The sequence below is a fragment of the Nicotiana tabacum genome, chromosome 18, assembly GCF_000715075.1.
Source record: "Nicotiana tabacum cultivar K326 chromosome 18, ASM71507v2, whole genome shotgun sequence".
Classification (NCBI taxonomy): domain Eukaryota; kingdom Viridiplantae; phylum Streptophyta; class Magnoliopsida; order Solanales; family Solanaceae; genus Nicotiana; species Nicotiana tabacum.
In genome coordinates this window covers 17,198,064-17,221,730 of record NC_134097.1, presented here as the reverse complement: position 1 = coordinate 17,221,730, position 23,667 = coordinate 17,198,064, and the positions used below count along the sequence as shown (strand labels likewise).

Here is a 23,667-nt window from a genome sequence, read left to right as displayed (position 1 = left end):
ACTCGAGCTATCGGGGATAACCGAGAAAGGGCTAACAATTAGGATATAATTAAGGGAGCTTTTTATGGCCAATGTCAAGCAATAAATGAAGAACAAGTATGTAGGCAATAATATGAGTTGTAATACTGAGAGAATATGTTAGAGAGAAAAGAAAGAGTTCTTGTATATTTCGTATAGGATAGTTGGAGCAACAATAGGAGGACTTTACAAAATGGCAAGGATCCCCTTTATATAAGAGGGGAATCCCAACATAGTACAAAACGCATTAATTATAAAGGTATGGAGATGAGACGACTAGACGTGACACCAGGCTCTGTCAGTGCTATCTGCTGGCCTTGGTAACTCCCTTCCCCAGCATCGCCGTTGGGTCGGGCGTAAATGGACGTCGAGGGAGAGAACTCGACCGCAATCCTGCAACCTCGAGATCTCGAGATGACTTCCCGAAATGCCTTAATGACGTGGAAGTGGACCCTCCGATTTCACCATATACAAAGCTCATGCACTCATACTCTCAGAGTACTCAATCTCACTGTTTCGCATTCTCTCTCACCATGCCCAATACTCACTACACTCAATCATTCTACACTACACTATACCTTCTGCGACACGCAACCCGATCCACATATAGCTCATACACACACACACACACACACACACACACACACACACACACACACACACACACACACACACACACACACACACACACACACACATATATATATATATATATATATATATATATATATATATATATATATATATATATATATATATATATATAAGACTTGTTGCGGCGTGCAACCCGATCCACATATATATAGCCATAAGGCTCGTTGCGGTGTGCAACCCGATCCACATATATATAGCCATGAGGCTCATTGCGGTGTGCAACCCGATCCATATATATATATAAGAAAATCAACTGCACTCACAAGGGGTGTGTGCAGACTTCAAATGGGAACCTTCGGCCCTGCCCTATCATAAATCAGTAAAACCCATTGTGGCATGCAACCCGATCCCATAAGTGTAATCAATATTACATGATGCAGCATACAACCCGATCCTATAATATCACTCACACTCAGGCCCTCGACCTCACTCGGTCATCAATCTCTCTAGTCTCTCGAGCTCCCAATACCATGAAACTAGCCTAAAATGATGATATGATATGTTAATAAATGGTAATAGAGATTGAGATATGATATGCATATGAATGCGTATGACTGAGTATATAAAGCGATGAAAGCAGATAACTCAACAGCAGAGATGACCTTAGTGGGTCCCAACAAGATAAGTATGTAGCTTAGACATGGTTTCTAATATGGATCACAACTCAATTGCTCAAGTATGTAGGAATTTCATATTTATAGGTAAGACTAGGTAACTACACAGTACCACAGAAATAAGAGAGTCACAATTCACATAGTGCATGCCCACACGCCCGTCACCTAGCATGTATGTCACATCAACACCAATCACATAGCACGTAATTCAGGGTTTCATACCCTCAGCATCAAGTTTAGAAGTGTTACTTACCTCGAACAAGCTAAATCCAATACCCAGCAAGCCAAAAGATGCTCCAAAAATTCCATCCCGTGCGCATCGACCTCCAAACGACTCGAACTTAGCCAAGAGAAACTCGAATACATCAAATAAGCCCAAGGAAACAATTCCAAATGATAAAGTTCGAATTCTTAATCAAAATCCCAAAAATTGACCAAAAAGTCCAAATCGGGCCCACACCTCAAAACCCGACAAAACTCACAAAATCCGATAATCCATTCAATTAGGAGCCCAACCATACTAGTTTCACTCAAATCCAACTCTGAATCGATGTTCAAAACTCTAAAATTTATATTATGAAACTTGAGGCCCCCCCCCCCCCAGTTTCCATCTCAAAATACTAATTAAATGATGAAAACAATAATATATTCATGTATAATAACCAAATCTGAGTTAGAACACTTACCCCGATGAATTTCTTGAAAAACCTATGAAACATCGCCACAAACCGAGCTCCCAAAGTCCAAATATGAAAAAATACTCTAACCCTTATTTATATAGTACACAATCTAACCTCCCATTGTGCTGACCGCACATTTTCTTGTACGGCCGCACATCCCAGGTCGCGCGGCTGCAAATTCCAAATTGTGTGGTCTCACTTCAATGGTGGCTACACTACTAGGCTTTAGTAAATTGGCCATAACTTTCTATAAAAATGTCCAAATGAAGAATATTATATGTTTCTTAAAACTAAACTCAATGAGCTACAACTTTTGATTTTGGATCATCTCCAAATTCCTTATAGATCAAAAGATATAAACTTCCGAAGTCAGACAATCGAACCTGCAGAATCCCCTTTCTGCGGCCTCGAGAAGAATTCTGCAGACCACACAATTTCAAATACGGTCCGCAAATTTTCCAACTACAGTCCACACAATTACCATTTCCTCCGCACTTTGGGAGTTTGCGGCCGCACATCCACACTCCAAAATGTTCCCCCCTCACTCCCAAAAGCTCCAGAACAATATCAGAGTGTCGAAATGCCCAAACATGTTCAAAACTCATTTCGAACCACTCAGAACCCCGTCCGAATATACCAAAAATTCCCATAACATAACTCAGAGCTACTCAAAGTCTCAAATCACACACATAACATCGAAACGACGAATCGCACCTCAATTCAAACTTGATGAACTTTGAGCTTTTCGACTTCTATAACTCGTGCCGAAACATAGAAAACCAATCCAAAATGAACCCAAATTTTACACACAAGTCCCAAATTACATAACAAGGTTATTCCAATTCTCGAAACCACAATCCGAATGCCATATCAAAAAGTTCACTCCCGATCAAACTTTTCAAAAATCCAACTTTCGTCATTTCAAGCCAAATTCAACTACGAACCTCCAAATCACAATCCGGACAAGCTCCTAAGATCAAACTCACCCAACGGAGCTAATGGAACCATCAAAACTCCAATCCAAGGTCATATACTAAAAATTCAAACTTGGTCAACTATTCCAATTTAAAGTTTCCTAGTTGAGAATCATTCTTCCAAATCAATTTCGAATAATCTGGAAACCAAAACCCATGATTCACATAAGTCATAATACATTATACGGAGCTACTCATGCCCTCAAACCTCCGAGCAGAGTGCAAATTCTCAAAACAATCAGTCGGGTCGTTACAGGTGGGAACTGGTTGCGCGCGCCACAATGGATTGTATAAGTTGTATTTGTTGTGACAGTTGGATTTGCCTCGGTATTTGAGATAAGTTTATAATACTTGTTATTTTGAATTCTCTGGAAGTTGAATTTTGAGTTTGTTGTTATGGGTTAACTGCTTTGTTTCCATTTTTGAATTTTTTATTATTGTTATTATTGCATACAGGTAATTGTAAGTGACCCGCTTTATCCTCGTCACTATTTCGTCGAGGTTAGTACTTACAGATTACATGGGGTCGGTTGTACTCATACTATACTCTGAACTTCTTCTGCAGATACTGGAGTTGGTTCCAGTGGCACTAAGTGAGTTTTGCTCGGATCTAGCTTCTATAGGAGAGTTGAGGTATAGCTGCATGGCGTTCGCTGCCCTGAAGTTCTGGGGCATCAGTTCTGGGGTGTATTTGGATTTTGTCGTTTAATTTTGGGATTGTAAAAAAATGGCTAATAGATATGGCTAACATTGACTTGCCTAGCAAGTAAAATGTTAGGCGCCATCACGGTCCCGAGGGCGGGAATTTCAGGTCGTGACAGTATAATAGAAAAAGGAAAAGGGTGTAATAATTCTGTTTTAAAATATAGTTGGCACAAACCATCCTCTATTTTAATTGATATTGTGCGAAGTAACAAAAGGTGGTATTAATTATCGTTTGAACAAAGCCAGGGAGGTCATAAAACTCCCACAAAGTATAAGGGTGCATATGGTAAAGTGAAACAACTCCAAGTGGGTAATTATATATTTTCCTTTTGCAATATTTATAATTAACGCGGTGGTTTACCACCTTAATCTTTTAAACAAAATAATTGGCTTTGTTTTTGCGAGGTTCAAAGTCTCCAATTCTTTTGACAAAATTTTAATACATCATTTTGTTAGGATTATCCATAATTCTTTTGACGAAATTTCGATAAGTATTTCATTTTTCTGGGGATATAATCTCCGCAAAATTTTTGACAAAATTTCATTTTATGGGGTTATTGTAAAGGATATTGCATGTGCTAAAGTTACTTAACCATAGTTAGCCACTAGTCAACTATAGGTATTTTTGTAGTTAGTTAGTCTTAAGCCAGCTGTAATTTAACTACTTCAGTTAGTGAAAGTTAGTAGCCACATGTATATATGTCAGTGTAAAGACTCATTTCTCAGTTGAGAGAGACAAAATCAAAATGTGAATTGCTTTCTCTCGGTTTTCCTCTCTGTCAGGTTTTTTTCTTTCGAGCTTCATCAGAGTTTATTCAATTTTGCTGCAATTCAACAAATTCCTCTCCCAATAAAGGAGATTTAACATGATATCAGAGCAGTAATTGATCAAATCTAGGGTCCTTCATCACAATTCTAGTAAAGAACGAGATATTGATCATGTTTCTGCTTGGAACCCTAATTTTCATCAATGGCAATTGACGAAGTTATTAAACGAGGATCTAGTGTAATTGATCATAATTATATGTTATATTTGCATCCATCTGATACTTCTAATGCATTATCGCTTGGTTTTCAGTTGATTGGAATCGAAAAATATACTATTTGGCGTCAACCAATAGAAGTCTTTCTACTCATACACAATAAGCTAGGTTTTGTCGATGGATCCATCATTAGAAACACCTATGGTGAGAAACATGTGAATCTCTAGGATCGGTGTAATGCAATTGTGAAGTTGTAGATTACGCACAATATGAGTAGAGATTTGCTGAGTGGAGTGTTGTTTTGATCCAACGCATATGCAATTTGGTCAGATTCGCGTGAGAGATTTGAGAAAGTAAATGCATCGCAAATGTATTGCTTGCACGGAGAAATCTTCACTCTTACACAAGGTAAATCCTCTGTATCAATGTATCATTCGAAGCTAAAGGATCTTTGGGATGAATATGACTCAATTATTCCACCTCCGACTTATTATGACAAATCAAAGAATTACATTGAACACCAGCAGTACCAGCATTTATGGTATTTTTTATGGGATTGAACGAAGGATACAGTCAGGCACGTAGCCAAATTCTGATGAAATAAAAAATACCAATCGTTAATCAAGCTTATGCAATGATTCTTCAAGATAAGAGCTAGAAGATTGTAGTCGGAGGACATTGTGCTGTTTCTGACAATCTAGATCCCACAGCCTTGTTTACATCAAAGAACACGGTATAAACAGAAGAAAAACTATAATTTGGAGTATGATTACTGCCATTTACATTGTCACACAAGGAAGAATTGTTACAAGCTTATGAGATGTGATTTCTGCAATATGAAAAGATATTTTAAAGAGAATTTCTATAAGATCACTGGTTATCCTACAGATTTCAAGGCTAAGAAGAAGGGGCTACCTATGAGTGGAAACATGGCTCAGTCAAAAGGAACAACTATTACTTGTACCTCTCTTCCTGTATTCACTCAAGATCAATACAATCAAATCCTGAATATGCCGAGTAAAACTACAATAGGTGATACCAGTGGTCGAAGTGCACATATGGAAGGTATATTACTCTGTGAGCATAAACTTAAGATATCCCATGTTGGAAGTTGTCAGAGTGATGTAATCATAGATGTTCTATGTGTTCCAGATTATAAATTCAATTTACTGTCAGTATCTTAACTCACTAGGGATTTGAAATGCTTTGCATCTTTCTATCATGGATTCTTCCTCTTCCAGAATCTCTTCAGTGGGAAGGTGAAAGCGATTGGTAGAGAAGAGGAAGGTCTCTATGTGTTGAAGTCTCAAAGTAACAATGCAATAACTAATCTAGCAGATCAATGGCAGTCCAAACAACATCAAATCCAAAGATTTGGCGTAGGAGATTGGGTGATATTCCAATGGCAATCTTAAGAAAGATCCCTATTTTTCAAAATAAGTGTAGTTTTTCTTTGAACCATTGTAGTGTCTGTCCCTTAGCTATACAGACTAGAACTACCTTCCAGCATATTACTAGTAGAGCTACTGCTTCTTTCGAATTGCTTCACTTAGATGTCTGGGCGGCCTACAAAATTGACACACATGATGGTATAAAATATTTCCTTACTGTGGTAGATGACAATTCAAGGTGGACTTGGACTTTTTGATGCGTGTTAAATCTAATGTTTATGGTGTACGTAAGGGATTTATTGCCATGATTCTCAATCAATTTGAATGCAGGATTAAAGTTGTTAGGAATGATAACGGCTCAAAGTTCTTTAACTCAGTTTGTGATGAATTATTTAGTATGCATTGTATAATACAACAAAGCTCTTGTCCATATACAACCCGACAAAATAGGCTGGTGGAAAAGAGATAGACATATTCTTGAAACTGCAAGAGCAATAAAGTTTCAAGGACATTTACCTACAAAGTTTTGGGGCTGTTGTGTAGAAGTTGTAGTGTATATCATAAATAGAGTGCCATCCACTATTTTGGGGAATAAGTCACCTTTTGAATTGCTATATCAGAAAGTGCCTACATTGTCACACATGAGGATAATAGGATGTCTGTACTATGCCTCTAAACTTCTTAGGCAAGACAGGTTAAGTCATAGATCCATAAGGGCAGTGTTGTTAGGCTATGGTTGATTCCAATAGGTATACAAATTATATGATATTGACAACACAGTAGTGTTCATCAGTAGGGATGTTCAATTTCATGAAACCATATTTCCTTTTCATGATAGTTTTGCAGTAAAATATTCTTGGTTTGTTGGGAGTGGATCAGCTTCCTTGCCTATGGATGATGAGATATTTTCAGGTATTTTGCCACATTCAGAAGCTACTCCAACTATACCTCATTTGATCCATGCTTCAATGTCACCACCAACTTCAGCTATTCCTACAAATTCACCTAGTGATAAGGCTGTGACTTTGCCACAGTAACAATGTGTACCCTTGGAAGTTGAATCCTTAGCAGGTGAATCCTCAGCAATTGAAAAGTCTGCTGGAACTTCCAAGCCACCAATTTGGCTAAAGGATTTTGTTGTTCCTAGATAGTAAACATACTACGACAACTTGCTTATATCCCCTATTAGATGTGGGGGATTATTCTTCCCTTTCCTCCAATTATAAGAGCTTCATTACTAGGTTTTCTGGTAAAGTAGAACCTACCAGTTATGCTCAAGCAATCAAGGATCCAAGATAGATTGAAGCTATATAAATTGAGGTTAAAGTTTTAGAGGACAATCAAACCTGGAATGTAGTTCCTTTACCTTCTGGCAAGAGAGCCATTGGATGTAAGTGGATCTATAAGATCAAATATAAAGCTTCAGGAGAAGTGAAAAGATTCAAATCACGGTTAGTTGCAAAAGGCTACAGTCAACAAGAGGGTCTAGATTACCAAGAAACATTCTCTCTAGTTGTTAAGATGGTTATTGTCAGGGCATCCATTTCTGTAGCAGCAGTTAATCATTGGGACATTTATCAAATGGATGTCTACAATGCCTTTCTACAAGGTGATTTAGATGGAGAAGTTTACATGCACTTTCCTCAAGGTTTCAATCATCCACATGGTAAAACTCAAGTATGCAGGTTACTCAAGTCCTTGTATGGACTTAAGCAAGCTTCAAGGCAGTGGAACATCAAGCTCACTAATACTCTCTTTTCCTATGACTTCACTCAAAGCCAGTTGGATTATTCCTTATTCACCAAAAGATCTAGTGGCAACATTGTGGTGGTGTTGGTCTATGTAGATGACCTGTTAATCACTGGTGATGACTCTCTTATGATTCAAGAAACAAGGGACAACTTGCAGAAGAGGTTCAATATCAAGGATCTAGGTGCCTTAAAGTATTTTCTTGGAATTGAGTTTGCAAGAGGCATAGATGGTATATTAATGCATCAAAAAAATATACTCTTGAGCTCATCTCAGACTTGAGATTATCTAGAGCAAAGCCTGTTGGTGCTCCTTTTGAGCTCAATCAGAGGCTCACCACTGCTGAGTTTGACACTTATTTTGGTGTTCATGATGATCCTCCCCTAGATGATCCTGGTCCTTATCAGAGACTACTTGGGAGATTGTTGTACCTGACAATTACCAGGCATGACATCGCATTTATTGTGCAATGCCTTAGCTAGTTCATGCATTCACCTAAGCAATCTCATTTGGAAGCTACACTACGCCTAGTGAAATATGTTAAGCAGGCATCAGAGCAGGGGACCTTATGTCCTTAACTTCTAACTTTCATCTAAGTGCTTTCTATGATGTTGATTGGGCAGCTTGTCCTAACACCAAGCGATCTGTTACTGGCTAGTTGCTGAAATTTGGTGATTCGTTGGTATCCTGGAAATCCAAAAGGCAGTCCACTATTTCCAGAAGTTCTGCTGAGCCAGAGTATAGGATTTTGGTATCTACTGTCGCAGAGATTGTTTGGTTGGTTGGGCTGTTTAGGGAACTTCCTGCGGACATTAAGGTGCCAGTTTTCTTATTTTGTGACAGCAAATCTGCGATCTAGATTTCTGCAAATAACGTGTTTCATGAGCGCACAAAACACATCGATATCGATTGCCATTTTAATCCATGAGAATGATCAACAAGGCCTGTTTCACATATTTTGCATATGCTGAAGTTACCTAATCATAGTTAGCCATTAGTCAACTGTAGTTAGTTCTGTAGTTAGTTAGTCTTAAGCCAACTGTAATTTAACTACTTCAGTTAGTAGCCACGTGTAAGAACTCATTTCTCAATTGAGAGAGATAGAATAAAAATGTGAATTGCTTTCTCTCTGTTTTCCTCTCTGTCAAGTTTTCTTCTTCGAGATTCATAGAGTTAATTCAATGCTGCTGCAATTCAACAAATTCCTCTCCAAATTGAGGAGATTTAATAGTTTCAGCCTTCACAACTTTTTAAACAAAACATTCTATTTCATTTTGTGATAGTTATCTGCAAAATAAATTACCCGTTATATAATTAGATTACACCTAATTAATGTATTTTTTATATGTAATTAGATTACAACTAAATCTAGTGTCCTATAGGAATATCATTATATAGTAGTAGATCTAATTAATCTATATAAGAGAGCCTAGTGTTTCATTCATTTCACTATCAGAAATCCCTTCAGTAGATATACAAGAAAGATGGAACAATCTTTGCCTTTGTTTAAAGTTCTATTTCTCCTTGTGTTGTTTTCTATGGGAAGTGCAGGTAGGTACCATCTCTTTCCTGTTAGATTTTCCATTCCCATAAAAAATGAAAGGAGGAAAAAAATCATTTTTGGGAAGTATCACAAGTTTTAATCTAGTGGTCTTAATTCTAGTTACTACTTTTGCTTTAGGTATTTAATTTTGGAAATTTTACAACCTATAGAATACTTTAGTACCCTATTTATATTAAATAAATACCATTTTAAAATATTACATCCTATAAATACCTTTTATAGTTTATAGCAAAAAATCTAAATATAGCACCATCCTACAATTAAGGCATCATATATGCTACAAAATATTTTTTCTCTCCCCTTATTGTATTTTTCTCTCACCTAATTACCGTATATCTCCGCTGACCAGCTTCTCTCTCTCTTCTTCCATACGCTTTACCATCTTCTCCACAAACACACGTTTCTCCGTCATTATCAAAACAAAGTTCAAAATCACCCTAAATCTCTATTTCTCCGCCATTATCAAAACAAAGTTCAAAATCAACAGGGATTCACTCTTTTATTTCTGATTTTTACACTCCTGGTAATGTATCTTCTTCAAAATTGCTTTGTCATTATTTTGTTTCTCTAATTTCTATACCGATTTTACACAAATATCTGAAACACTAACCATTTGTATTGTTAATCATCAGGAATCTTTGAGTTTTCTCTCCAATGGCGGATTCAACGCCACTCAACAGAGTACCCAAAGGTATACCCACCAAAATTCTCAATTTTGATGGGCCCTCTTTCTCGTTGCAAATAACTCAAGCGGAGTCAGATTTTGCAGGTTTATCATCATCCGCAGTTGATGAGAGAAGAACTAAATTACACAATGGCAAGTTGAAAGAAGTCGAAGTTGATAAATCTTCAAAAGAAACCAAAAATCCAGTTGGCTCAAAGAGGAAAAAACCTATGAAAGATTCACAAATCTAAAAGGTAATTGCTATTTGTATCAATATGCATTCAAATAAACTTATTTGTATTCATAAGTATTCAATCATATGATGCTGTATTCATATGTAAGTAGTTGTATTTTTGTACTTTATGTATAATGTATTAAATCTTATACATATATGATGTTGTATTCATATGTATCTGACTGTATTTTTGTACATTTTGGTATACTGTATTCAATTCTTTTTACATGTATGATGTTGTATTCATATGTATCTTATTGTATTTTTTTACTTTTTGGTATACTGTATTCTGTTTCTTCTATAGTATCTATATGTATTCATGTGTATTCTATTTTATGTGCCATCTTAACTCGTCAAATACTATGAACACATGTAGAGATATTTAGTCCAGTGGAGCTATTGAACATGCCATTGTTGAGACATGACTTTGTCCATCAGAAAGGCCTAGTCTTGCCAAACCAGAATGTGATTTGATAGAGTAATTAGTTTGGCACCCTATATGTGTATAGCATCGTGTCCTGGTCAATATTTTTGATAATCAGCTGGTTGCTTTCAGAATTTTAAAGCTATATGGACCATGAAGGTTTCTTTTGGATATTCTACCTAGATTAAACTCATAAATTTTTCGTCTGCTAAGCAATTAATAACGATAGTTGTGTTAGCTCCTGAAACATATTGTAGACATCTGCATTTACTGGGAAAGAAACCTCACTTTGTGAGTGGAAGATTGTTGCTAACTTTGTACTCTTAACTTCTTGCCTTATACAAAGTACTCTTTACTTATTGTGTAATAGCTTTCCAAGAGAATTACCTGTGCAATTGAGAAGGATTGGTTTTAAGGAATCTTTAGTTAGCTACTCTAAGATAGAAAAATTGCAGAACAACTCGCTAATTAGGAATTTCTTGATCACTTGCTTTGTATTTTTATTAAAATCAAGCATGTCAAGCTTTGGTATACTGTATTCAATCCTTTTCACATGTATGATGTTGTATTCATATGTATCGGATTGTATTTTTGTACTTTTTGGTATACTGTATTCTATTTTTTATATGGTATCTATATGTATTCATGTGTATTTTGGTAGTTTCTAACTGTTCAATTTTAATTTAAGTTTTACTTGTATTCATATGTATTCATATTTAGTCTTGTCACTATATTTAGTATTCTGTAAGTGTTTGCAATTTATTAAACTGTATTAACATGTATTTTTTATTGTTAATTGTAGGGAATTAATTTTTTTGTGAAACACCAGCCAAAATTAGCTCCCCATATTAGTGCTTACACTAACACTGATATAGTCTCCCAGCTAACAGATAAGCTTACCCCCATTCAGTACCAACAATTCGACAATACATGCTTTGGATCATTTCTTCAAATGAAGCGTTGTGATGTTCAACATCAACTCTTCAGATGCTTCATGGCTCCAGTTAGACGGCACTCCTAACAATGTATTTACAGTACACGTCAATAGTACTGAATTACATTTCACATTAAGGGAGTTTGCGGCTTGTGACCTCAAATGTGTAGGTAAAGATGAAGATTTTGAGTTTAGTGCAACTACTCCTAACCGCCTTATTGAGACTTACTTTGGGGGTGCTAATATTGTAAAGAGGAAACATTTGATACAATGCTTCGATGGCAAGAAATGGGGTCCCTACAATGATGGTGATGCCTTGAAGATATCTTTGTTGTATTTCATACACACCTTTATTTTTTTCATCTGAGAAGAATAGTGCAACTATACCAAGGCTACATTTTGACTTAGTAGAGAGTGGGTGCTATTCTGAATATCATTGGGGTATAGACGCATTTGATCTGTTGATAGATATTTATCTTACAGGAGCCAAGTATGTATTAATGCGAACTAACTTTGCTTGCACATGTTGTATGCAATAAACATGTTACTGTCAAAGAAAGTTGTTTATAAAAGAACTCAGTTGTATCTCTTTCTGGGTTCAGATGTATTCAACTGTATTTAGCTATTAAACGCAGATATACTCAGTTGTAGTAAGCAGAATTAATTCAGATGTATTCATTCTTTCTGTTTTCAGTTGTATTTAAGTATATTATTATGTTGTATTCAGTTGTATTCGACTATATTTAGCTGTTAATTTCAGTTGTATTTAGTTGTATTAGTCAGTGTATTCAAGTATATTCAACTGTATTTAGCTGTCAAATTAAGAGGTATTCAGTTGTATTCAGCAGCATATATTCACATATACCTTTCAAGTTCAGAAAATACATATTATATAATGTCATTTCATTTGTATTCCACAGGTTGTACGTAGTCAATTATTATAATATTTATACAGTCATATTTACGCTAATTAATCATCTATACTCAGTTATACTCAACTATATATTTCATAAAACATTTACTGTATAAAAATACTTCAACGATATGTTTCAGAAAAAAATTCACGCAATCCATTTCAGAATATAATACTTGACAATGTCATTGACAAATCGTTCAAGCACCAATACATGTCAAATTGTAAACTATTTATTACGGGGAGCATTTCTACAAGTTCGCTTGTTATGTCCTCTCTGACCACATATGCTACATGAATGTTGATTTTTTGGCTGTAGCAATTCACTTAAAGTTTTATCTCGCTTCTTTTTTGGCCTTCCAGGAGGTCTTTTCCATTTGGGAGGTAGTACAACCTCATCTGCAACATGTTGTGGTATATTCCAGTTATTTCTGTCCGGTAGTGGGATCACTGGCACACCGTATGTCATTACAATTGTATTTGGTTTGTAATAGTTAGAGCAATATTCTTCTGGCATTAGAAACTTGCTCTCCAATACAGCCCAAGCATGTGGGCATGGCAATTCATCAACTTGAAACCTCACACAAACACATTTTCTCTCTAACAAGCATACCGTGCAGTTCCTCCCACCATCGTTAACCGTATGTAAGTATTCAGTTGATGGTACCACCTATATTTTAAAATAGAAATATAAGTTTTTGAGCATTAACAAATGTATATTGCTGAATTAATAAGTTACACACAATTGAAATATTTGCATATATACGAATACATCATATAATGTATCCATGATGCAAATATTACATATAATGTAATGAAACTATAAAAACTCTCATGTTCCTACTTTATGCAAGATTATGCATACAGATCCACTAGAATCATATATATTGACATTAAGCATTAAAGTTTCTTTGACATACAACTTTGTTCCTTGTATTCTGATGTATTCCAAAAGTGTAGCCATCCAGTTTTTAGTTAAATTAACACAGATGTATGGAAAAATCTGTCTTTCATGATTTTTAGAATATACGTATTCATATGTATTAAAAACATGCCAGACTGTATTAATAATTAAAACTAATTTTATTCAGTTGTATTCATTTCGTTAATTCAGAAAACAATTAAGATATATCAAGAAATTATATTAAAATATAACTTACAGTCATACGTGTAGACAATCCCTCATTCAAAGTCAGCATCTCCTGGTATTTTTTCCCAAGAGTCGTGTATGTATGTGTAGCTTCTTTGCGGTTACTACAATTCCAACGTCCAAACATCTTTCTAACTTCTTCGAGGAAATTATTGCCTTTTCTTTAACCCTCCACGCCAACATATAGCGAACATCCACACCTAAATCTGATTTCATATTATCAATAATATCCCTTGGCGTGTATTTCCTCTTATGGTTTGTAAGCTTAGGTCTTATCATACCACCGATAAGGCTGCTACTAGCCTGTCGCTGCTCATACACCTTGTCCTTCAGCGGACATGTATAGTTATCATTAAATTCCCTCACCTTGAATAGTTCTGATTTGTTAATGCTTGAAGCATTAAACCTTCATTGACAATCTTCTGAAATATATAACAATGCATAGCTGCAAACAATTAACCATTCTACATTATATTAGAGTCATTGTTATGTTTTTATATCAGTAACATAAAACATCATATGTATCAGTAAAACGAGTATGAAAATTTTTGTGAAAATTCATATAGCAATCATATGGCCTTAACAGAAAAGACACATTGAATAGAACCTAAAGAGAACAAGAAGCCATTTCTTCATAAGATGTACAGAATTTATTTACTTTAGCACTGGGAAGTCTATGTTACTACCGCCTTCAGTAACCCAAAAAGCTTTCTTTCTTTTAGTATGTGTTCCTCCAGCAGTTCAGCTTAGAGAAAAATAATGGAACTTTTCTGAAAATTGAAATATCGCAACATGGCAAGTCTCCAAACATTACTGTTGTCTTTTTATATCAGTAACATACATTTCGATACATGTATTTAAGGACCCTTAACACACACATGTTTACTTCAAATGTGATCACGATGTTGAGAATACACAAATACACATAAATACAAAAAGTAATACTTACAACACCATCTAGTGATTGAAAATTCAATGGATTTTTTTTTGAATACGTACAAACCTTACAGCATTAGACCTGTCAACCCGGAATTGAAACCTTTGAGCTATAGCATAATTCTCCATCACCTCTTTCAATGTAGCCTTATTCTTATAAACTTGTCCAGCAAAAACCTACTTTTGATCAGTTCTTGAAATTATCAAATCTTTGTGGATTTCGAACACTCCGATCGCTTCACCTGAATTGAAAACATCTAGAGCCATTGTATCATCTGTATCAGACTCGCACCTTTGAACTGCTTCATCTATTAGCACAATATCCCCTTGATTTAAACTGCCTCCGGATATAAGATCTTTTTCGATAGCTGTTATGCATAAAGGATACATCCCAAATTCTCTATTCTCCTTTTCAATTCTACATATACTCTGTAACTCATATCATTGTGTATTTTTATGGCGTGGAATTTTCCTCTACTTTGTATTATATTTTAATCATCTTTGAGCTCAAATCGATGCCCAGTTGATTAGAAATTGAAGCAACCAGATTATTAAAGGAGGCATACTCCTTTATCAGTATTCCCTCAATTGAAAAGTCGATGTAATTGCCCTCATCGCTCCACTTGTCAGAATGACGCAACAAAACTGTTAAACATGCCATATGTATGGAGTAGTTATACCTTCGCTTGTATATAATTTGTATCAATCGAAAAGGAGGAGAAGAGAATGGAAGAAAATCGATCAGCTGTTGCTCTGTATTTTAGTTTTTTTTTTCACGTTTCTGGGTTACTTTCTTAGTGCAGAATACAGATTAATGATGGATTATTTGAGTTGAGTAAAATTAGGAGAGAATCGTGTGATTTGATTTCCTTCCGTTTAACCTTTCAGATATTGCGCAGTTACGTTACTACATTTAAGGTTAAATACACTTAAATACAGGTAAATACATATCTACATTAGCTGGCATTCCTGTTGTTACGCCTATTTTTTTGTTGTATTATTGAATACAACATCTTAAATACATGAATTACATTGTATAAAAACATAAATGATATCTATAACATGTAATATAACAAATGATATCTATAAATGGCTATTTAGGCCTAAAAGATGGTGCTTTATGAAAAATTCTCTTTAATTTTTCTATCTTCAATTAATTAATCTATCAACTATACATCGTAATTATAAGCTTGTTAAAATCGGTAATGGATCTTATTTACCTAACTGTCAACTTACTATCACTTACATTTTTAATCAAATTTGGGTCTGCTACATAAAGTTCACATTAAAAAGTTTTAAAAAGGTAGCTTATTTGTTTGTGTTATTTATATTTTTATTTATTTCAGATGCAGTGAGGTGTCTTACACACTGCAGGACATGCAAGGGATTTTGTGTAAATCAGAAAAAATGTGCAAAAACCTGCAAACATGAGGGTTTCAGACGGGGAATTTGTGACGGCGGAATATGCTTCTGCATCCAAAAATGTCCTCCAAAAATGAACAGTTCGCATAATTAATAATTGCTATTTTCATTTCTTTTATTTTCTACAATATTAATCTTCATGGGGTTTGGCTAATTATATAGATCTAAGCTTCAAAATTAATGTATCATTTGATGGTCAATTATAGAATATTATTTCGGAGTATTTGATAATATATTCTAGTAACAGATCCAGAATTTTAAGATCGTGAGTGCTTATTTCCTTTAGTATAAATTTGCTACCAATTATATTGTATAAGTGCGCCACTACTCTAATGCAACAGTATACAAAGTTATAAGAAAACACCGATTAATATAATCATTACCAAAATAAACTTCTAATTACAAGTCATAATGAACTTTGTCAAAGCATAAACAATAAGCATGGAAAAAAAATCCAAAATCCCTCTACTGAATGTTTTCAATCTCTAGCTTTAACAAAAATATAATCTTATTAAGTTATTTATTTATTTGATTTTGAAATTATTGTGAAGCATAGGAGAGATTGCTAGATATTATGTTTTCTTTCTTTGTGTGAGAGCCGAAAATCCAAGAAGCGGAGAAGGATTTGGTCGTTTGGTGTCTAATAAAGCTAACTTTATCCTAAAACTAATGAATGAGATAAAGCCTAAGGGTTATTGGGTACGCGGACTGAATTATCTCAAAATTATAATCTTGTGAGTATAATCCCTGAACTAATTTATCCCACCTGAGAGGTGGGATAAATATAATCTCAATTTTAATTGTATAAGGTGGGATATTCTATATTAAGATTGAGATTAAATTTATATCATATTTGGTTAACAGTATAAATTTATGGTATAAATTTAATTTTGCACCTTATGCCTCGTAACAAACGACCCCTAAAGGAAATAGGAAAAGCGAAAAAATAAAACTAAAAGAAAAGGTCAAGATGAGAGCATTAAGAAGAATGAAAGAAATAGAATAAAAGACAAAGAGTTTGAGAAATTGCCGGCTTTGTGAAAAGCTGTCCCAATTGCGGTCGAATTCGTGTGACCGTGTGATGATCTGATAGGTCATCTAATTCTATGCTTTGAAGCCTTAAATATTTCATTTAACCCTCCTCGATTTGTGTGCACAGTTCAAGTGTCTTTCAAGAAAGCTTTTATGTTAAAACTGAAAAATATGAAATATTTGTCTTGAAATCCATTGGAGTTGACTTCGGTCAATGTTTTGAGTAAACAGACCCGGATTCGTATTTTGATGATCTTAGTGGGTCCGTATTGTGATTTAGGACTTGGGCATATGTCCAGAATCTTTGGAAGTCCCAAGCCCGAGTTATCAGACTTTGTTGAAATTTGAAGTTTAAAAACTTAATGACTTTGAAATGCCTGATCAATGTTTGACTTTATTGATATCGGGTCCGTATTTTGGTTTCGAAATCCGGTATAGGTCCAACACTATGTTTATGACTTGTCTATTAAATTTGGTGAGAAACGGAATTGGTTTGACATGATTCGGACGTCCGGTTGTTAATATAGCAATTCTAAATTTCTTGAAAATTTCATTTGATTTTGGTGTTCGATTTATAGCTCTATGTGTTATTTTGGAGATTTGATAGTGCGAACAAGTTCATATAATGTTTTTGGACTTGTGTACATATTTGGGTTGGTGCTCCGAGGGCTCGGGTGAGTTTTGGATAGGCTACGGAGTGATTTGGACTTAGAAAACTCAGTTGGTGTTCTTCAGTTTTTGGTGCAGATCTCAGACCTTGCAATTGCTAGGTCTGGCCTCACATTTGCAATATGGAAGCATACCTATCAAGTTCGCATTTGCGATCATAATCTTTGCATTTGCAAAGAGGCCCAGTTGTGCAATTGTGACCAGGTCTTCGCTTTTGCGATGGGGACTGGGGGAGTTACTTCGCATTTGCGATCAATGGGTCGCATTTGCGATTAGGACCAGTTCGCATTTGCGAAAATTTCATCGTATTGCAATGAAAGAAGAGATGGGAAGGACTTCGCATTTCCAATGGCCAGGTCGCAAATGCGACATCTGCAACTGATCAAAATGAGAGTTAGACGAGATTTTTGTTCATTCTCTCAAATTTTCAAACTTAGAAACCCTAGATATTATTTTTCAAAGAACTCGTCTTCCCCGAATCATTGGTAAATGATTCTAAACTAGTTTATTTCAATCTTTCACTACATTTCCTAAGATTTCAACCAAAAATCTTGTGTTTTCATGGTAGAAATTGAGGATTTGGGTAGAATTAGGATTTTTTGTAAAATAGGGATTTAGACCTCAAATTGAGGTCGGATTCCAAAATAAATTATATACCGGACTCAGGGGTGAATGGGTAATCGGGTTTTAGTCCAAATTTTGGCTTTGGACCAAGCGGGCTCGGGGGTTAACTTTTGTTAACTTTTTCAATAATGACCTTAATTGAATCCTTTGCAATCGTGGGTAGTTCCTAAGGCTTAATTTGAATTGTTTGGTTGGTAATTTGCTAGATTCTATTGGTTTGGAGGCTTGTTTGAAAGGTAAAGTTGTGGTTGATCTTTGAATTGATCCTTTGGAGCGAGGTAAGTATCATGGTTAACCTTGACTTGGGGGATTAGGACTCGTTTGTCTATTTATTACATGTTTAGATGTTGGGTGCAATGTATATGTGAGGTGTCGAGTACTTATGCGTTATTGTCGGGTTATAGTATGCGGGTGGGACTTGTTCTTTGCAATTATTTCTTTCTTTGATCATGTTATCCACTCTTAGACTAGTTATTTGTTAAATTGATCATTCTTATCGTGTTTACGATTTTTGTGATAATTGACTTTTGATTCCAAGTTGAGATTGGTATTGTGGAACCGTTGTTGAAGCAAGGCTTGTACTTGTTGATCCTATCTCCATGCTATTGCTTGTTCATTGTTATGTGGTAAGGGAGGGTTTTAATGCACGAATGGTGATGTCGTGTCGTATGTGAGTGTTAATGCACGAAGAGTGATGTCGTGCCATATTGTGAGTGTTAATGCACGAAGGGTGATGTCGTGTCATGTTATAAGAGTTAATGCACAAAGGGTGATGTCGTGCCGTACCTGTTGATTTATACTGTGAGTGAGAGTAAAAGCACAAAGGGTGATGCCGTGCAATTGTCTTCATTGTGCTTAATTGTGTTTACTGGTTAAAGGCATATTGACTGTTCTGGTTATCATTTTCGTTGTATCCCTTTTATCTTGTATCCCCTTAGCGTGTCCCCCTCCATATAGTACATGTTTAGCTTTTATTGGTTGTTATCTTGTACATATATTGTTATCTGCACAGGATTATCATGTAGATGTCTTTTCATAGCCTCGTCACTACTTCGTCGAGATTAGGCTCGACACTTACGAGTACATGCGGTCGGTTGTACTCATACTACACTCTACATTTCTTGTGCAGATTTTGGTACCGGCCCTAGCTGTTCGTGAGTTGTTGCAGCTTGGATTTGCTCATTCAGAGACTCGAGGTACATCTGCTGATGTCCGCAGACCTTGACATCCCCTTTTATTTTTCCTATTTTACTATTTCTTTTCGTTCAAAACAGTTGGATTTCTTTCAGACTCTGTTTGTAGAAAATTCTAGAAGCTCGTGAGTTGTGACTCCATATCAGTATTGTAATAAATATTGGGCATTTATGTTACTCCGCACTCAACTTTAATTCATTTTGGCTTAATCGACTTTATTTATTGAAATTGAACGAAAATTGATTTAATGGTTCTCTAACGTTGGCTTGCCTAGCAAGTGAAATGTTTGGCTCCATCACGATCCCGAAGGTGGGAATTCCGAGCCGTGACAGGCCGAAAAACACGCTCCTTAACTTCTGTTGTGAACCAAAGCACCCATGAGCCATTTTTATTAACTAATTATATCGTTTTCCTATGTTTTCTTATATAACCGTACATAGTTCATGCCGGGTCAATGGTGCTTCAGCACCCGACACGACCTGCGTAGATCCGCCCTTGTTTATAAACACCATAAATTAAAACGGAAAATTTAGTGGTATTAACAGGAGTCTCCTTACATCTTATGTGGGTTCGATCGACTCTCACGAATCATTTCCTCTTGCACATTTCGTTTTTTGACTTTCAGCTCTTCTAAAATTCAAAATTTCTGTCTAAAACAAACGAGAATGTAATAAAAGTTGGATGTCATATGCCACGGAGAGTGGACTAATATATGCTACTAAGCGAAATAGAACAAATTTGTCCTCCTTGTTACCAAAATGGATTAGATTTGTCCATATTTTTAAACAGGGGAAGCTCATCACCCGATGATGCCACATATCCCACAATTAAGTCATAATTTTATTTTTAAATGGAGGATAAATCCGCACCTTTTGCATAGTTTAGGGTAGAGATCTGCGTCCCTAATTTTTAATTTTTCTTCTTCTCATATCCCCCCACCCCTTTTTCTTATCATCTCCCCTCCCCCCTCCGGTCACGACCCAAAATTCACTAGTCGTGATGGCACCTAACCTAACCCACTAGGTAAGCCAACTATACTATCCAATTCCAATAATATTCAATAAGACAATTTAAACAAGAGAATTATATAAATCTTATACATTTTTCCCCCAAAGGCTTGTAGTACAAAATATGAGTTTCTAAGAGTAGAATTTACAAAGTCGATACAAAGTAAATACATCTTCTATTTGAGAATTACATAAACAGAGTTTGATAAATCTAAGACTACCATGAACAAGAGGCAGCCACAACCGGAATGCAGGTACGTCTTCAAATCCGGCAACCATCGAGCACAACAACAACAACAGCTAACATCTGCACGCAATGTGCAAAAGTGTAGTATCAGTACAACTGACTCCATGTACTGAGTAAGTAACAAACCTAACCTTAGGTTGAAAGTAGTGACGAACTTGAACAAAGGTCTGTTCCAACACCAATAACCAACAACCGTTCATAACAACATAAAGCAGTTAAACAAATAAGTAACTCAGAGATAAAATGCTCAGTTATTTCATAGTTTTTTTTTCAAAAATAGTTCTGCTTTTCAAGTACATCAGTGAAAACCCAACACCTTTACCGGAAATGTCGAAAATACAAGTAAGTTTGAAGACTGTGAGTTTTTCCCAAAAATCCTCTCAGCAGTAAATATGATGTTTCATTTTCTCACCAGATAGCAAGTGCTAAATACCTCTTTATGCTCATATGTCAATATATATGAGAAGTCATGAATGACGTGATACCGTACGACATGAGAAAAAATGCATATCTATGCGTGTATGTCATGTGCATGTCAAATGCGATGCGACTCAGTAATAAAACCATATGCATACTCTCAGAGTATCAATTCACTCAGTCCTCCCAGTCACTCAGTCCTCACATTCACTCAGCACTCGGCACTCGTACTCAGCATGTACCTGCGCTCAATGGGGAGGTGTACGGACTCCGGAGGGGCTCCTTCAGCCCAAGCGCTATAACGAGCCAATCATGGCATATATCAGTAAAACATGTTGCGTCGTGTAGCCCGATCCCATATATATCCTCACCATCAGGCCCTCGCCCTCGCTCAGTCATCAATCTCTCCAGTCTCTCGGGCTCTCAATGTCATGAAATATCAGCCCAAGAATAATGATGTGTTATATCAATAAATAGTAACAGAGACTGAGATATGATATGCATATGACTGAGTATATAATGCAATAAAAGTAAGATAGCTCAATAGTTGAAATAACCTCAGTGGGTCCTAATAGGATAAACATATAGCCTAGATATGGATTCTAGCATGGATCACAGCTCAATAGCTCAAGTACTTAGAAATTTCATGGTTACAGGTAAGATCAGGTAACTACACAGTACCACAGAAACAACGTAGTCATAATTCACACGGTGCATGCCCACACGCCCGTCACCTAGCATGTGTGTCACCTCAACACCGATCACATAGCACATAATTCGGGATGTCATACCCTCAGCACTAAGTTTAGAAGAGTTACTTACCTCGAACAAGCCAATTCCAATACCGAGCAAGCCAAGCGATGCTCCAAGAATGTCATCATGCGCGTAACGACCTCCGAACGACTCAAAACTAGCCAAACGCAACTCAAATACATCAAATAAAGCCCAAGGAGACAATTCCAAATGATAAAGATCGAATCCTAACTCAAATCCCAAATCCGGCCAAAAAACACACCCAGGCCCACGTCTCGAAACTCGACAAAACTCACAAAATCCGACAACCCATTCAATTACGAGTCCAACCATACTAGTTTCACTCAAATCCAACTCCAAATCGGTGTTCAAAACTCAAAAATTCATATTATGAAACTTTAGGCCAAAACCCCCAATTTCTCTTAAAATTCATCAACCAAAAGCTAAAATCAAAGATAGATTCATGGAATATAACAAAAATCGAGTAGAGAACAATTACTCCAATTCATATGGTGAAAATTGCATCAAGAATCTCCTCAATCTGAGCTCCATAGCTCCAAAATGTGAAAATGGCTGAGACCCTTGAAATAGAGTACTTTATACTTCTGCCCAAACATCCTCTTTCGCGAACGTGCGATAACCATCGCGTTCGCGATGAACAAAAATTATCAGCCACCAAAATGCTCTACGCGTTCGCGGCACAGGCCTTGCAAATGCAATACACATTAGAGACATAACTACGTGAATGCGACACGAGCCTCGCGAACGCGATGAAGAAAGATCTTCCAGCTTTAGCTCCCAGCTCAAGTCTATGCGAACGCGGTCTATTAAACGCGAACGTGAAGAAGACTAGCCCCAACTCTTTGTGAACGTGGACCAATATTCACGAACTCGATGAAGAAAATGCCACTGCCATCAAAATGTACTACGCGTTCGCGACTCTTGCCACGCGAACGCGATGAAGGACTGAGACACCAGAAAACCAGCAGAACACATCAGTGGAAACATGAAGGAATATGATCCGAAATCAATCTGAAACATACCCGAGCCCCTCAGGACCCCGTCCAAACATACCAACAAATTGCATAACATAACACGGACTTACTCGAGGCCTCAAAACACACATAACAATATCAAAATGACGAATCACACCTAAATCCAAAATCAATGAATGAAACTTCGAACTTCCACAACCGATGTCGAAACCTATCAAATCCCGTCCGACTGACCTTAAATTTTGCACACAAGTCACATTTAATATTACGTACCTGCTCCAACTTCCGGAATCGAAATCCGACCCCAATATCAAAAATTTCACTCCCGGTCAAACTTTCCAAAATTCCAACTTTTCGCCATTTCAAGCCAAATTCTACTACGAACCTCCAAATCACAATCGAGACGCGCTGCTAAGTCCAAAATCACCCAACGGAGCTAACGGAACCATCAGAAATCCAATCCGAGGTCAAATACTAAAAAGTCAAAACTTGGTCAACCCTTTCAAATTTAAAGCTTCTTGTTGAAAATCATTCTTCCAAATCAATTCTGAATAACCTGAAAACCGAAATCGACGATTCACATAAGTCATAATACATCATACGAAACTACTCATGCTCTCAAACAACCATCGAAGATCAAATGCTCAAAATGAACAGTCGGGTCGTTACATCCTCCCTCACTTAAATATATGTTCGTCCTCGAACATGTCCAGAGTTAT

The 23,667-nt window shown here is 36.3% G+C and overlaps 1 long non-coding RNA gene across 1 annotated transcript; it reads left to right on the top strand.

Annotated features, from left to right (window-relative positions):
• Positions 1-9,683: 9,683 nt before the first annotated feature.
• Positions 9,684-12,248, top strand: LOC107824048 (uncharacterized). Its single transcript, XR_012701721.1, has 4 exons — positions 9,684-9,855; positions 9,965-10,023; positions 10,102-10,250; positions 11,458-12,248. It is a non-coding gene; the product is annotated as an uncharacterized LOC107824048 (long non-coding RNA).
• Positions 12,249-23,667: the final 11,419 nt, after the last annotated feature.